At 44.2% G+C, this 15,841-nt stretch overlaps 1 long non-coding RNA gene across 1 annotated transcript in view; it reads right to left on the reverse strand.

Moving 5' to 3' along the window:
- Positions 1 to 15,841, reverse strand: part of LOC126184869 (uncharacterized) — a 191,705-nt gene that overhangs the window by 49,656 nt on the left and 126,208 nt on the right. Inside the window, exons 2-3 of the long non-coding RNA XR_007536894.1 lie at positions 15,562 to 15,635; positions 1,440 to 1,514 (exon numbers count right to left, since the gene is read on the reverse strand). This is a non-coding gene — a long non-coding RNA (uncharacterized LOC126184869). The remainder of the gene's footprint in view (positions 1 to 1,439; positions 1,515 to 15,561; positions 15,636 to 15,841) is intronic.

Below are 15,841 nucleotides of genomic sequence, written 5' to 3' on the forward strand. Positions count from 1 at the left end.
ATGTTTGCCTATTTAAGTCAGGGTCAAGGTAACCCTGTTTAATAAATCAGATGATAAAGAAAGTAAAACGACTTCACGTCCAGTGAGTACATATTCACTTTGTTCAACAGGTTTTAAGATTCTTTATAAAATTTACTCCGGTATTTAGACCATTATCGCTTTTGTTTTTAGAATTACGAGATGTCAGCAGATGGTCTGTATAGACCACAACTAGTATCACATTTCAATAAAGTTTATACAGTAGCGGATGCTGTATGTCAAGGGCGATCAAAAACTTACTCTTTGAAGGCTTTGCAGACCAGAATCGGCATGCCAATCACGCAAAACCACCGCGAACACCGAGGCAACTATCCCACCAACGCACCAGGTTGAAGATATCACTTCGGTTAAACATAGTGTCCTGCAGTGTGAAGAAGTCCGAAAGTGCCTGCTGCCCATCCTCGTCAGACAGAAGTCTACGACCTTTCAGGTAGGCCTTTTTTTTTTTCAGGAACCGAAGGCGTGATAATCACATGGTGAGAGGTCAGGACTATATGGCGTTCGCCCCCCGGTAGATGAGTGGTCAGCGCGACAGAATGACAATCCTAAGGGCCCGGGTTCGATTCCTCGTTGGGTCGGAGATTTTCTCCACTCAGGGACTGGGTGTTGTGTTGTCCTAATCATCTTCATTTCTTCCCCATCGACGCGTAAGGCTCCGAAGTGGCGTCAAATCTAAAGACTTGCACCTAGTGAACTGTCTACCCGACGGGAGGCCCTAGTCACACGACATTTACTTTAGGACTATACTGCGGGTGCTCGAGTGTCTCCCACTGAAGTTGACGTAACGTCTGCGTTACGACACTTTCTGTATTTGGACGTGCGTTATCATCAAGCACCATGGAACTTGACGCACCATTCCACAACAGTGGTTTTCGACGGACATGCTGCCCCATATACATTCTTTATTCTCCGATAGATGTCTAACGGTGTTTGTTCTTCGGCAGCCAAGAAAAGAATAACAGCATGTTGGTCCTTTTTGGACGTGTTTAGTAATAAGGTCCCCATAATTCACATTCCCGCGTTTACCGAACGCGCATCAGGAAGACAGGACTTGCACATTAATCCCTTACCTACATGTGGGTGCGTTTATACCTGCATCGGAGTCGCGCTACGTTTCATATACGCCCTCAAACGGAAACTTCTTGATCGTCCCTCATGAATACATCTTTTTAAGCAGATTACAGTGTGGAACACCACATTGTAAAAGAAAAAGAAAAATCAGCATTTCGTGTGGTTAGATAAGGAATAAGGAAGGGGAGAGGTTGTGGGCCGACACGAAATAAATTTTCTGTGAGCGAGTGAATCATTTTAAATTGGGTACCTGCTATGAATAGCATGCTAAACTACACTAAATTTTTGTGATTACTAGGCAAAATTCTCTACTTATCAGGGATACTTACCGCTGCTGTTTCCACCATGGCGCTGGTACTCCCACCAGGATCGTCTTCTTCGCCTGATGACGCCTCGGTTGACGCCTGCGGAAGAAACGTGGATAAAATAACACAATGCCAAGCTCAAAATGAGTTCCTCAAAAAATATTTTGCACCCTCCTTGTGACCTGTGTAGCTTTTTTGTATCCTCTTTTTATCAATACAGCTTTCACCACAGGAAATCTCACCTATAGCCAACTGTATAGTAAATAAAATTATAGCAAAGTGTAAGTAGTTTTGCAGATAATCGACGCTAGGTGCGGGGAATGACTGTAGACTCTCAGCATAAGTGAATGTCACGTATTGAGAATAAATAGGAAGAAAGATCTATTAGTGTATGATTACGTGAATGCAAAACGATCACTGGGAGCACTCACATACATTAAGTTGGTTCAAAATGGCTTTGAGCACTATGGGACTCAACATCTGAGGTCATCAGTCCCCTAGAACTTAGAACTACTTAAACCTAACTAACCTAAGGACATCACACAAATCCATGCCCGAGGCAGGATTCGAACTCGCGACCGTAGCTTTCGCGCGGTTCCAGACTGAAGCGCCTATAACCGCTCGGCCACAGCGGCTGGCATACATAAGTTATCTAGGAATATGGGGACGGGGACTATTCAGGAGAAACAAATCTGGCATTCTACGGATCGGAGCATGGAATGAATAGACCCCTTAATTCGGCAGGTAGGTTAGAAAATTTATAAAGGGAATCAGATAGGTTGAAGTTGGATATAGTAGGAATTAGTGAAGTTAAGTGGCAGTAGCAACAGGAATTCAGGTCGGGTGGCGACAGGGTTTTAAATACAAAATCAAATAGGGGCAATGAATAAGAAAACAACAATACGGGTAACCTACTACGAACAGCATAGTGATTGCATTATAGTAGTCAAGATAGATACGAAGCACACGCCCACCAGAGTAGTACAAATTTATATCTCAACTAGCTCCGCAGATGGAGAAATTGAAGAAATATATGATGAGACAAAAGAAACTATTTAGATAGTTAAGGGAGACGAAAATGTTATAGTTAAGGGGAAGTGGAATTCGATAGTAGGAAAAGGAAGAGAAGCAAAAATAGTAGGTGAATATGGACTGGGGGAAAGGAATGAAAGAGGAAGCCGTCTGGTAGAATTTTTCACAGAGCACAATTTAATCATCGCTAACGTATGGATTAGGAATCATGAAAGAAGATAGTGTACGTGGAAGAGACCTGGAGACACTGGAAGGTTTTAGATTGATTGTATAATAAGACAGAGATTTCGGAACCATATTTTAAATTGTAAGACATTTCCAGAGGGAGATGTGGACTCTGACCACAGTAAAGTAAAGAAATAGCAAATAGATAGGATATTAAGGAGATGGTAACTGGATAAGTTTAGAGAACCGAGGGTTGTTGAGAGTTTGAGAGGAAGCATTAGGGAACGATTGACTAGAACAGGGAAAAGAATACAATAGAACACGAATGGGTAGATTTGAGAGAAGAAATAGTTAAGGCAGCTGAGGATGAAATAGGAAAAAAGACAGGACCTAGTAGAAAGCCTTGGATGATAGAGGAGATAATGAAATTAACTGATGAAAAGAGAAAATATAAAAATGCAGCAAATGAAGCAGGCAAAATGGAATATAAACGTCTAAAAATGAGACTGACAGGAAGTGCAAAATGCCTAAGCAGGAATGGCTGGAGGACAAATGTAAGGATTTAGAAGCATGTATCACTAGGGAAAGACAGATACTGGTTACAGGAAAATTAAAGAGACATTTGGGGAAAAGAGTAGCAGCTATATGAATATCAAGAGCTTAGATGGAACACCAGTCCTAAGCAAAGAAGGAAAAGCTGGAAGGTGGAAGGAGTGTATATAGAAGGTCTGTACAAAGATGTTGAACTTGCAGGCAATATTACATAAATGGAAAAGGACGTAGATGAAGATGAGATGGGAGACGTGATACTACGAGAAGAATTTGATACAGCACTGAAAGACCTAAGTCGAAACAAGGCCCAAGCAGTAGACGACATTTCGTCAGACCTATTGATAACTTTGGGGTAGCCAGCCACGACAAAACACTTCCATCTGGTGTGCAAGATACACGAGACAGGAGAAATACTCTAAGACTTCAAGAGGAATGTAACATTCCAGTTCCAAGAAAAGCTGATGATGACAGGTGTGAATATTACCGAACTATCAGTTTAATAAGTCATGGCTGCGAAATGCTAACATGAATTCTTTAGACAGCAGTGGAAAAATTGGTAGAAGCTGTCCTCGGGTAAGATCAGCTTGGATTTCGGAGAAACTTTGGCACACTCGAGGCAATACTGTCACTACGAGTTATCTTAGAACATAGGTTGAGGAAAGGCAAACCAACGTTTATGTCATTTGTAGACTTAGAGTAAAGTTTTGATGATGTTGACTGGAATACTCTCTCTGAAATTCTAAAGGTAGCACGGGTAAAATATAGGGAGGGAAAGGCTATATACAACTTGTACAGAAATCAAACGACATTTATACGAGTCGAGGGTCATGAAGAAGAAGCAATGAGTGAGAAGGGAGTGAAACAGGGTTGTAACCTATTCCTGATGTTATTCAAACTGTACACTGAGTAAGCAGTAAAAGAAAACAAAAATTCTGAGAAGGAATTAAAGTTCAGGGAGAAGAAATAAAAACGAAGTACGCCTATGATGATATAATTCTGTCAGACACAGCATAGGGCTTGGAAGAGCAATTGAACGGAACGGACAGTGTCTTGAAAGGAGGATATCAGATGAACATCAACAAAATCAAAACAAGGATAATGGAACCTGGTCGAATTAAATCAGATAAAGCAGAGGGAATTAGTTCAGGAAACGAGACACATAAAGTAGTAGATAAGTTTTGCTATTTGAGCAGTAAAATAATCGATGACGGTAGAAATAGAGGGGGTATAAAATATAGACTGGCAATGTCAAGAAAATCATTTCTGAAGAAGAGAAATTTTATTAACAGTGAATATGGATTTAAGTATTAGGAAGTATTTTGTGAAAGTATTTGTTTGGAGCGTAGCCATGTATGTAAGAGAAACGGAGACGATTAACAGTTTTGACAAGAAGAGAACAGAAGCATTTGAAATGTGGTGCTACAGAAGAACGCTCTATATTAGCTGGGTAGGTCACCTAGCTAATGAGGAGGTACTGAATAAAATTGGGGAAAAAAGAAAATTATAGGGCAACCTGACTTGAAGAAGGGATTGGTAGACAGGATACATTCTGAGATATGAAGGTACGAGCTAACATCCCAAAGATGTTCGGGTTCACATGCGGTTCCTCTTCGTCGAAATGTCTTGGCTCAAACTCGTCTAGGGGTTTAACCGCACGTGTCGCATTACACGCCCTAAATTACGCACTTGTGACCTTTTGGTTAAATTGTCTGGCTGATGGCAAGTTTGCGAAATAAAAAAGTTAATTTAACATATAATAACAATAATAATAATATCGGGAACTAAATTAACGACCCATAAATGATGTAGGCCATATAGTTGCGATTTGATTAGAACAATGTTTATTAAGAAAGCAAAATAATAGAGAAAGTGGTCGTTTCAGAATTGCTATTACACTCGAGCGCATATCCATTTGACAGAGTTCGATCATTCACAATCTCAACGTAAATTAAGAGTCCAACAGTCCACCTCACACCAGGCTCGCGGCTGCTCACCGCTGAGATACTAAATCCCGCAATACCACACAACGCAAAATTTTCTAGGTCGTTTCACTTCCTAGCTGCCTAAAGACCGATCGTCCGCTTTCCCTCTTAACTTTGTATGTCACGGCCAGTAGCCTTGCACCAATGTGCTTTCTGATAAATAAATAAAGAACGAAAGTAACTATCATGCACTAAACTTTACAACGAATATTCTGTTACCTAATGATTCAATAAGGTGTCATGCTGTCATAGTTCAATGTGTTTTGTGTGGAGGAAATGATGATCTGATGCTTAACTAAAAATACTGATAATTTAAATTTACTATATCTTTTAAATAAACTTAAAGAGTTGATATTTACAAAGTTTGTCATTTTCATGATGCGCTTCTATATGAAATGTCGATCGTTAAGATCGACCTAAGTGTTCAGATTTTAGCATTCAGGTCTTTGTTACAAAACTTGTTAATTTCACTTGAACAGTAAATCCTAACTATTGTAGATATGATCAATACTCAAGTTCTATTGGGATCACCATGAAAATTTATAGAGGATGGCAGATTAAAATTACTGTGGCTTCATTCCCTGCATTACTACAGAATTAAATAGTTTTCATAAATGTTTTCCTTTATGGCCGATCTTAGGTCCGTCATATTTAACACTGCTACGTCTCCTTGGCCACAAACGGCTTCTACTGTGTTTCCCTATGATGTAGGTTCTCATCTGTCTCACTCGTACAGTACAGCGCTTAGGCCTCAATAGACAATAGACGCCTGTGAGTTTCCCCATCTCGTGGTGAATCTGCACCCATTGTGGCACCCGGTTCTGGACGACAGGGTTCATTTCACAATTGCTGAAGGCTGACTGTTTCGGTCATATGTTTAAATGAGAGCGCAATGCTCCTTAACTCACAAAGGGATTACCAACTTCGTACTGGAGGGAAGTGTGAGGGGTAAAAATCGTAGAGGCAGACCAAGAGGTGAATACAGTAAGCAGATTCAGAAGGATGTAAGTCGTAGTAGCGATTCGGGGATGAAGAGACTTGCACAGGATAGAATAGCATGGAGAGCCTCATCAAACCAGTGTTCAGACTGAAGGCCACAACAACTTCAACAACATGGGGCCGGAGCAATTTACAATGAAACGACTGTGTGAAACTAATCTCAAGTAAGGCAGATGCCAGATTGAGATTCACTGGAAGAATCCTTAGTAAGTGTAGTGCACACCCAAAGGAGGTAGCTTGCGAAACCTTCCTTCAAATAATACCTGAATATTGTTCGTTAGTCTGGGACCTGGATCAGATACGACTGACAGACGAAAGAGAAAATCCGAAGAAGAGCAGTACATTTTGTTACAGGCTCGTTTAGCAAGCGGGGAAGCATCACGGAAGTGCTCAGTCAGCTCTAGTGGCAGGTGCTAAAAGAGAGGCGTTTAGCATCACAGTGTAATTTATTGTTAAAATTTCGAGAGCGCACGTTTGTATAAGTGTCGACCAATATCTTGGTTCCATCTATCTATATCTCGCGGAAAGAACATGAAGGTAAAATTAGAGTGTTTCAAGCTCACATGGAGATTTACCAACAATAATTTCTCCCACGGACTATTCGCTAGCAATGCAGGAAAAGGGAAAGTAGCAGTGGTACACAAAATATCCTCCGCAACACACAATAAGATGGCTTACGGACTTGTGAAGTGTAGATGTAGATGGAAAAAGGACATTGTACCTCAGGTAGTGGGCAGGATAATGCGCTTTGTGAACACAGTTCATTTTATGAACACGCTTCAGAGAGTCGATCCAGCCTTAATCGGTGAACGCTGTATCAGACAACTGCAAGAAGGGCGGCCGGCATGGGTAGTTGCCTGCCGAATTGGTATACAACAAAGAGCGAAATCATTCAAACATCCAGCCGCTACCGTGAGACACAAATAGTTGATGATCTGCCTAATAGTGGTCAACCGCGGTGAGCAACTGTAGCAGATGACTCCTGCCTCTGAATTATGGCTCATAGGATAACGCAACAGAACAGCGTGTCGCATTTCGGAGGCGAGAGTATGGACGACGTTGATCCAGACAGTATGCAACCGTTCCACTCGACCCGTTAGAAATAACAGTATAAACCACACAGAACTGTAGTACGCGAAGAAAATGGGAAGGGAACACCTGGAATGGAATCCCGGATTAACGACGCTGGGTTCTCTCCACCGACGAGTGCAAGATTTTTCCTGCTCCCGTTTATCGTCGTAGAAATGTATCAATGGGGCAAAGTACGTCACAGGCATGCGGCCAAGGTTCAACAGGGAGGCGGGTCAGTTATGTTTTGCGCTGCTATCACGTACGTATGTCGGACACCTCTCATCATTATCAGAAGCAATTTGAGAGCTGTGCAGGGTCAGACAGGATCCTAAAACCTATTGTCCAGCCATGCGGTAAACATTCCAGTGATGAGTTTGTCTTTAAAGGCAATAATTTACGAGAAACGGCACCCACTTCGTAAATACCTCTCTCTAGTAGGAAGGAATTAACCGAATAGAATGTCCTGGAGTACCTGCTAAAATGAACGCTACTGATAATGTTTGAGAGCAATTGAAATTTGCTGTGAATCGTTGCGGAACTTCTTTCACACACTGGATGATCCCAGGAGTGCCACAGTCGAAGAGGGGTACAGACTTGAGCAGCAACGGCTCTACCATCAAATGGATAGCATGCCAAAGAGTATACAAGTATATTGAAAATTACGCGGTGGGGTAACACGGTAACGAATGTTTTCAAGCAGCAGTTTCTTACTTCACTGATGGCACTTTCCAACAGGATGCCTTAATTTTGATTATTTTTTAAGTCTGTTTCTAAACAAACCTTTTTTTGTTTCAGAAGGCAGGGCAGACAAGTGTCAGTATTAACGAGCCATCAGCTTAATAAATGATGGTTGCAAAATACTGACACCTATTATTTACCGAAGTCTAGAAAGACTCGTAGAAGCAACACCGACCCTACGGCTCGCCTTAGAGGACAGACTGAAGAAAGGCACTCCTACGTTTACAGTATTTGTAAGTTTATAAACCATTTTTGACAATGTTGACTGGAATACACTCTCTTAAATCCTGAAGGCAGCAGGGAAAATTACAAGGAGGAAAAGGTTATCTACAACTTGAATGAACACCAAATTGCAGCTGTAGAAGTCGGAGGATGTGAAAGGAAGCTTAGAAGTGAGTGAGAGAGGGTTGTAGATTGTCCCAGATATAATTCAGTCTGTACACTGAGCAATAAATAAAGGAAAATACAGAGAAATTTGTGTAGGGGATTAAAGTTTTGCGAGAAGAAATAAAAAGTTGGAGGTTTGCGATGACATATACAAGGTGGCAATTATTGAATTATATGAAGAAAAACGTAAATTAGTTACAAACTACGGCGTACACACACTTTATTCAAAATGTTAACGTCACTACATATACTCGGATTTAGGTTATGAGATGTTAGATACGCCTGCCATCATCGGCGATGCTGTGGCACGAAAGTTTGCATGACCCGCTGAAGTGTCGGAACATCGATGCTGTCGATCACCTCCTGAATGACTGTTTTCAGCTTAGCAATGGTTCTGGGGTTGTTTCTGCATACCTTGTCTTTAATATAACTCAAGAAAAAGGACTCGCATGTGTTTGGATCTGGAGAATATGGCGGCTAATCGAGGCCCATGCCAGTGTGCGGCTCCCAAAGTGCTCCTCCAGGACATCAGACACTCTCCTGCTTCAATGGGATCGAGCTCCGTCTTTGATGAACCACATCTTGTCAAAATCAGGGTCACTTTGGATAATGGAAATGAAATCATCTTCCAAAACATTCACGTACCGTTCGGTAGGCACTAAGCCATCAAGGAATATCGCACCGAATATGTTGTGATTGGACATTGTACACCACACAATCACCTGTTGAAGGTGAAGAGACTTATCGACCGCGAAATGCGCATTCTCAGTCCCCCAAATATGCCAATTTTGCTTATCGAAGAACCCATCCAAATGAATGTGGACTTCGTTGCTGTGCCAAACCATACAGCGCATACTAATTCCCATCATGTTCCGCGGCCAACCACGCAGTCTGAACGTCCTAAGGCAAACCGTTCAGAAGTTATGACGATTTTATTTCATATAATTCGATAATTGTTTCTCTGTAATTATGTGAGAGACGGCGGAGAACTTGAAATGCTGGTTGAACAGAATGGCTAACGTCGTTAAAACACATAACGAGCAACAAAAATAGCGAAAGGGTAACGGAAATCCGTCAGTTTAAATCAGACGGTGCTGATTGATTCAGATTAGGAAACGAGACAATAAAAATAGTAGAAGATTTTTGCTATTTGGGCAGCAAATAAGTGGCGAATGTCAATGTATGGACGATATTAAATGCAGACTGGGTACAGAAAGGAAATGGGGTTTGCAAGATCCCCTCGCTTCTGAACTGATGCTGTTATTACTCAGCTTAGCCGCGAGTCCGTAGAGGGTGGTGTATGTGACGTGTAGTATAACTGGTCAGCATATCCCGGAATTTGCGAGTGTAAGTCGGACCTTCCTTGATCCGCCTTGGTGGGTCGTGTCGTCGGATTTCCTCCTACCTGTGCGCGGTGCAGCTCTCGTAAATGTCGTCCCGTGCAGATTCTTCATTGGCGCATTGGATGTCTCTGTCTGTGGAAGCTAATTATCTGAAATTGCTGTCGAGCAACTTTGGGGTATCTATTTCCTCGAAATTAGCATTCAGAATGCCGTAATATCACCTTTATTCCTATTAGATCAATAATGAAACACTCATGTCACAAACTACTCGTAACCGAGAGCATGACTACCATCGAACAAGACAGGAAGAGCTCTTAACGCCGACTGGCGACTTTGGCGCGCAGTTCGTATCTCTTACTAGTTTCGTCACAGTTCGTGGATTTCCGATCAAGTTCGTACTTATTAAGATATGCATTTGTTAATGAACTGGTGTGAATTTTAACGTGGCAAAATTATGATAAATAGTTTTAAACATCCAGAGGCTCCTCCTAGTATTCATGTTGTCATAAATGACTTAATTATTAAATATAAATAAACAAAATCAGTGACTTTGGTGCCAAGATGGCGGTACTTCCCGTCATGTATATTTCCCACGCTGCCGATTGTTGTTACAGTCCAGCGCCGAACCCCACCTCACTACGCACGACATATGGTCGCTTCGTCACCTAACCAGCCAGCGTGGGAAATGCTCTCCGACTCATGGCCGGCTACGGATTACAGCACTTCCTAACTATCGTGAATACATCAATAACAGACGATAATTTATTAAAACTGGTAAAAATGTCTTCCTCACGTAAGAGGCACCTCACAGTTTCTCAAAAATTGAAATTTATTAACATCGATTATAAGTGTAAGTGAACGATAAATAGTTGAGACAAGAAGAGAATAGAAGCCTTCGAAATGGTGTGGTACAGAAGAATCTAGAATATTACAAAGGTAGATCGGATAGATTGTCGTGAATTGAATTGGGTCGTAAATACACTCCTGGAAATGGAAAAAAGAACACATTGACACCGGTGTGTCAGACCCACCATACTTGCTCCGGACACTGCGAGAGGGCTGTACAAGCAATGATAACACGCACGGCACAGCGGACACACCAGGAACCGCGGTGTTGGCCGTCGAGTGGCGCTAGCTGCGCAGCATTTGTGCACCGCCGCCGTCAGTGTCAGCCAGTTTGCCGTAGCATACGGAGCTCCATCGCAGTCTTTAACACTGGTAGCATGCCGCGACAGCGTGGACGTGAACCGTATGTGCAGTTGACGGACTTTGAGCGAGGGCGTATAGTGGGCATGCGGGAGGCCGGGTGGACGTACCGCCGATTTGCTCAACACGTGGGGCGTGAGGTCTCCACAGTACATCAATGTTGTCGCCAGTGGTCGGCGGAAGGTGCACGTGCCCGTCGACCTGGGACCGGACCGCAGCGACGCACGGATGCACGCCAAGACCGTAGGATCCTACGCAGTGCCGTAGGGGACCGCACCGCCACTTCCCAGCAAATTAGGGACACTGTTGCTCCTGGGGTATCGGCGAGGACCATTCGCAACCGTCTCTATGAAGCTGGGCTACGGTCCCGCACACCGTTAGGCCGTCGGGTCCGCCGCTCGTGGTCTCGCAGTGGCGTTCTCGCTTCCCGAGCACGGGGTCCCGGGTTCGATTCCCGGCGGGGTCAGGGATTTTCACCTGCCTCGAGATGACTGGGTGTTTGTGTTGTCCTCATCATTTCATCATCATCCAGGAAAGTGGCGAAATTGGACTGAGCAAAGATTGGGTAATTGTACGGGCGCTGATAACCACGCAGTTGAGCGCCCCACAAACCAAACATCATCATCATCATCACCGTTAGGCCGTCTTCCGCTCACGCCACAACATCGTGCAGCCTGCCTCCAGTGGTGTCGCGACAGGCGTGAATGGAGGGACGAATGGAGACGTGTCGTCTTCAGCGATGAGAGTCGCTTCTGCCTTGGTGCCAATGATGGTCGTATGCGTGTTTGGCGCCGTGCAGGTGAGCGCCACAATCAGGACTGCATACGACCGAGGCACACAGGGCCAACACCCGGCATCATGGTGTGGGGAGCGATCTCATACACTGGCCGTACACCACTGGTGATCGTCGAGGGGACACTGAATAGTGCACGGTACATCCAAACCGTCATCGAACCCATCGTTCTACCATTCCTAGACCGGCAAGGGAACTTGCTGTTCCAACAGGACAATGCACGTCCGCATGTATCCCGTGCCACCCAACGTGCTCTAGAAGGTGTAAGTCAACTACCCTGGCCAGCAAGATCTCCGGATCTGTCCCCCATTGAGCATGTTTGGGACTGGATGAAGCGTCGTCTCACGTGGTCTGCACGTCCAGCACGAACGCTGGTCCAACTGAGGCGTCAGGTGGAAATGGCATGGCAACCCGTTCCACAGGACTACATCCAGCATCTCTACGATCGTCTCCATGGGAGAATAGCAGCCTGCATTGCTGCAAAAGGTGGATATACACTGTACTAGTGCCGACATTGTGCATGCTCTGTTGCCTGTGGTTCTGTCAGTGCGATCATGTGATGTATCTGACCCCAGGAATGTGTCAATAAAGTTTCCCCTTCCTGGGACAATGAATTCACGGTGTTCTTATTTCAATTTCCAGGAGTGTAAATTTGTGCCACACGCAGACTAAAATAATGAATCAGTTGATAGGACACATCCTGAGGCTTGAAGGGATTGCAATTTATTAATAGAGGGAAGGGTGGAAGGTAAAACTTTGGAAGTATACCAAGGTCTGACTACGGTAAACAAGAGAAATGGATGCTGGTTGCAGCAGTTATGCAGATATGAAGAGACTTGCTTAGGATGGACTAGCGTGGACAGCTGCAACGGATCAGTCTTCGACTGAAGACCAGAACAACATGGCTTGTACTTTCAGTGCCTGCTTCATTTGCATCTAAGTGCGCACACTTTCGCATATACAATGGTTAGGGAGAACCTTCTGACCACAGCTCACTGAGAGACTGAATGTCACATGGTGGGATTGCGAGCATGTAAAGCTCTAACGAAAGTTCGTAAGCGAGCAGAGACGAATTGGGACTCGATCTAGGGATGATAGTGGCTGCAAACGGGAAATCCACTGACATAAGCTACTTTGATAAGGGGCAGATTGTTATGGACTGCCACCTGGGAAAGAACGTCTCGAAAAAGGAATAAACGGTCGGTTGTTCGTATGCTACTGTTCTGAGAACCTAAGGAAAGTGATTGAAGGACGGTGAAGTGACTGACGTGGGGTGGGTGACAAGCTGCTGGATGTCTGCACCTCGTTACAGAATGTGGAAGTGGTAGGTTTGCCCGCTCTGTTTAGCAGAAGGACGATATGTGGCAGATCAGAGGGCAGAGTAGAATGCTGGTGCAGCCACAAGTGTTTCAGAGCACACCTTTCAGTGTACATTGTTGAACTGAAGCTCCACTGCAGACAATCGTAGGTGTTGCGGTGTTGACCAACGACATTGTCAATTATGATTACAGTGGGCACGGAATCATCGATATTAACCATTCGATCAATGGAAATGTGTAGCCTGGTTAGATGAATAACGTTGTTTGTTGTACCAGATAGATTGTTGGGTCCGGATACAGCGTCATCCAGGCGAACGGCTTCTCGAAAGATGCACCGCGCAGCAGACGTGGGCCTGTGCAAACAGTGTTACGTTATGGGGAATATTCACCTGGGCTGTCATGGGACTTACGGTAGTTTTCGAATTCACAATGACAGCGGCGGACTACGTGAATTTTATTGTGGACCACCTACATTGCTTTGTGCTGATGTCTTCCTCGACATCAATGGCATCTTACAGGGTGAGAACAGACCATAGGTTCGTAATTTACGGGAATTACTTTGAGAGGTGGCATGAGCCCACTTTCATATTTCTATCTTACTCTGAGTAATTCGATTTTCCTCTCTAATTGCATGCAGTGAAGAGTTGCTATTCCTTCACACGCAGACTTGACACACAGCGTCTCGTCACCCGGGCGGCCCGGTGACTGGCGGGTTCTTCTGATCTTGAAAGGGTTAAGCCAATGGGTGTGAGAGAGTCGAGTGGATGCTTCCCAGACGCCGACATTGTCATGAGAGCGGGGCCGACACGCCCATAGGGGCCTGATGGAGTGGCTGGGCTAGAGATTCCGTTACTTCGCAGAAACTTAGTGAAAACACTTCCTGGCGGGCTACCAGTGAGGCGTGGGAATGACTTGTGTTCCCAGGCAGTCTTGGCGGGCAAATTCCCGCGTTTTCTGCAAAATCGTAACTGTGATTGGCTTGCTCAGGGGATAGCTCCGTGAAGTAGCAAAATCGGCGCAGAAATTGGCGCCAAGTATCTCCATTGGTGGAATAGTAGTCCGTCGACAATACAGTGGAATTTTCGGCCGGTTTTCGAGTTGCTGATTGGAACGTTTAACCACGGCCACTGTCGTCGGGCGGGATTGTTCGGTGTTCGGCTTGTACGGGCGCTCTTGATAGGGTCGGCTCCCCCCTTTCGGTCGGAGTAGGTTACAAGACTGATCTCTCGCTGCTCTGGACAGCTTGCCTTCCGTTGGCTGTCTAATATACTTTCATTTAATTGTAACTGTTTGACGAAGTTGCTGAAGTTTCGACTTCAACATAACTTTCCGAGTACAGTTGGCAATTGAGCGTTCTGCGAACAAGCGGCCTATGTTGTCCGTCCTGAGCAATTTTGGCTAAAGTTGACTGTATCGGAATTACTGTGTGACTTCGCTTGTTAAAATCACTCGCTGTACCGTCAGTGATTGTGTAGCGAGCCTTCTTCGTCTCCCTCAGAGGCGCATTTGTATTGAAGTCTTGTATTGAAGTCTTGTAAGGAAGTCTTTAGTCTGGAACAACATGACTAGGATAATTAGTTTCGGGCTAAACTCGAGACATTATCATCACCATGATTGGACGTCGAAGCAACCAGCCATCGCTTCCGGTACGCCAGATCGTGTCCTTGCAGTTAAGAAGACAGCTTGGTAATGTATGTCCGCAGCACCGGCAGATTAGGGAATTTTGTTCTGTGATAATCAGAGCTCAGCATAGCGCGCCTGTTCCCGTCTTTTCTTACGTGGTTCTGTCTTGGGTGTTCATTGTCTGAGTTCTCACTACTGTAACAGCAATTAATGTTGGGTTGGGTAGGTGTTTCTCTTGAGTTGCAAGGAATTGGCTCCACATACCACTTGATCATAAACGTCACAAGCTAGTTTACGGACAACTTCACCTTCACAGCATTTATTTGAGTATTCAATTTGACGTATTGTAAATGTTTCATGTGTTGTGTTTATTATTTTGAGTTTAGTCATAATAAATCAAATTGTTATTTTGGACAGAACTTTCATTCTGTAGATCGGTAGAGCAACCCTTTCATTTCTCACCACGTTAATGAAACTTATTTATCAAATTAATTTCTATCAAATTAAATTATTACAGGTGCCAAACTCTTTTCTACTCCACTTGCAGGGTCGATTAGAGTCAGTTCGCGTTTCTTCTTAATCCATGTGCAACAGCAAAAGTCGGAGTTAGGAAAGGGGGGGGGGCTTAGAGCATCATTTTCATATGAAGATTCTAGAAGAATTTAGTGTTAGATACACTGCTAGCCCCGGCACCTCTCAACTTGATCCATGCATAGACATCTGGTGCTACATACCTGCGGAAAGCCATCCAAGGACTTGTCGATTTCATGCCACGCAGAATCTCTGCATGTGGCCACAATTATTTGCCTTATTTCTGTATGCAAGTGGTATACAACTTATTTGAGCAGTTTAGATAGTTACTGACACGCAGGAAGCATAGTCTGATGGCAGATTATACGATACAAGAGAAGACTGTAAGGGCGTTGTTATGCCTACCTCGCCAGCACTGAGGACGCCTTGGGCGACGCACTCGGCGCCAACGCACATGCTGCTGCGCAGCACCCGCACACCTGCAACACACAAAGCATGCCTTGTTACACACACCCGAAAATATTTCAACACAGTGCATTGGTAATGTAGTTTTTAAACGTGGTTGTAATAATTTTCTTGCATGTGTCGGGCCCCAAATTCGACAGGCATCCGAAATGCCTCACAAGGGAAGCAATCACCCAATGGACTACAGATTTTGCTCAGCTTTCGCACTATTGTAGTACAT

This window comes from Schistocerca cancellata, chromosome 4 (genome assembly GCF_023864275.1).
Source record: "Schistocerca cancellata isolate TAMUIC-IGC-003103 chromosome 4, iqSchCanc2.1, whole genome shotgun sequence".
Lineage (NCBI taxonomy): Eukaryota > Metazoa > Arthropoda > Insecta > Orthoptera > Acrididae > Schistocerca > Schistocerca cancellata.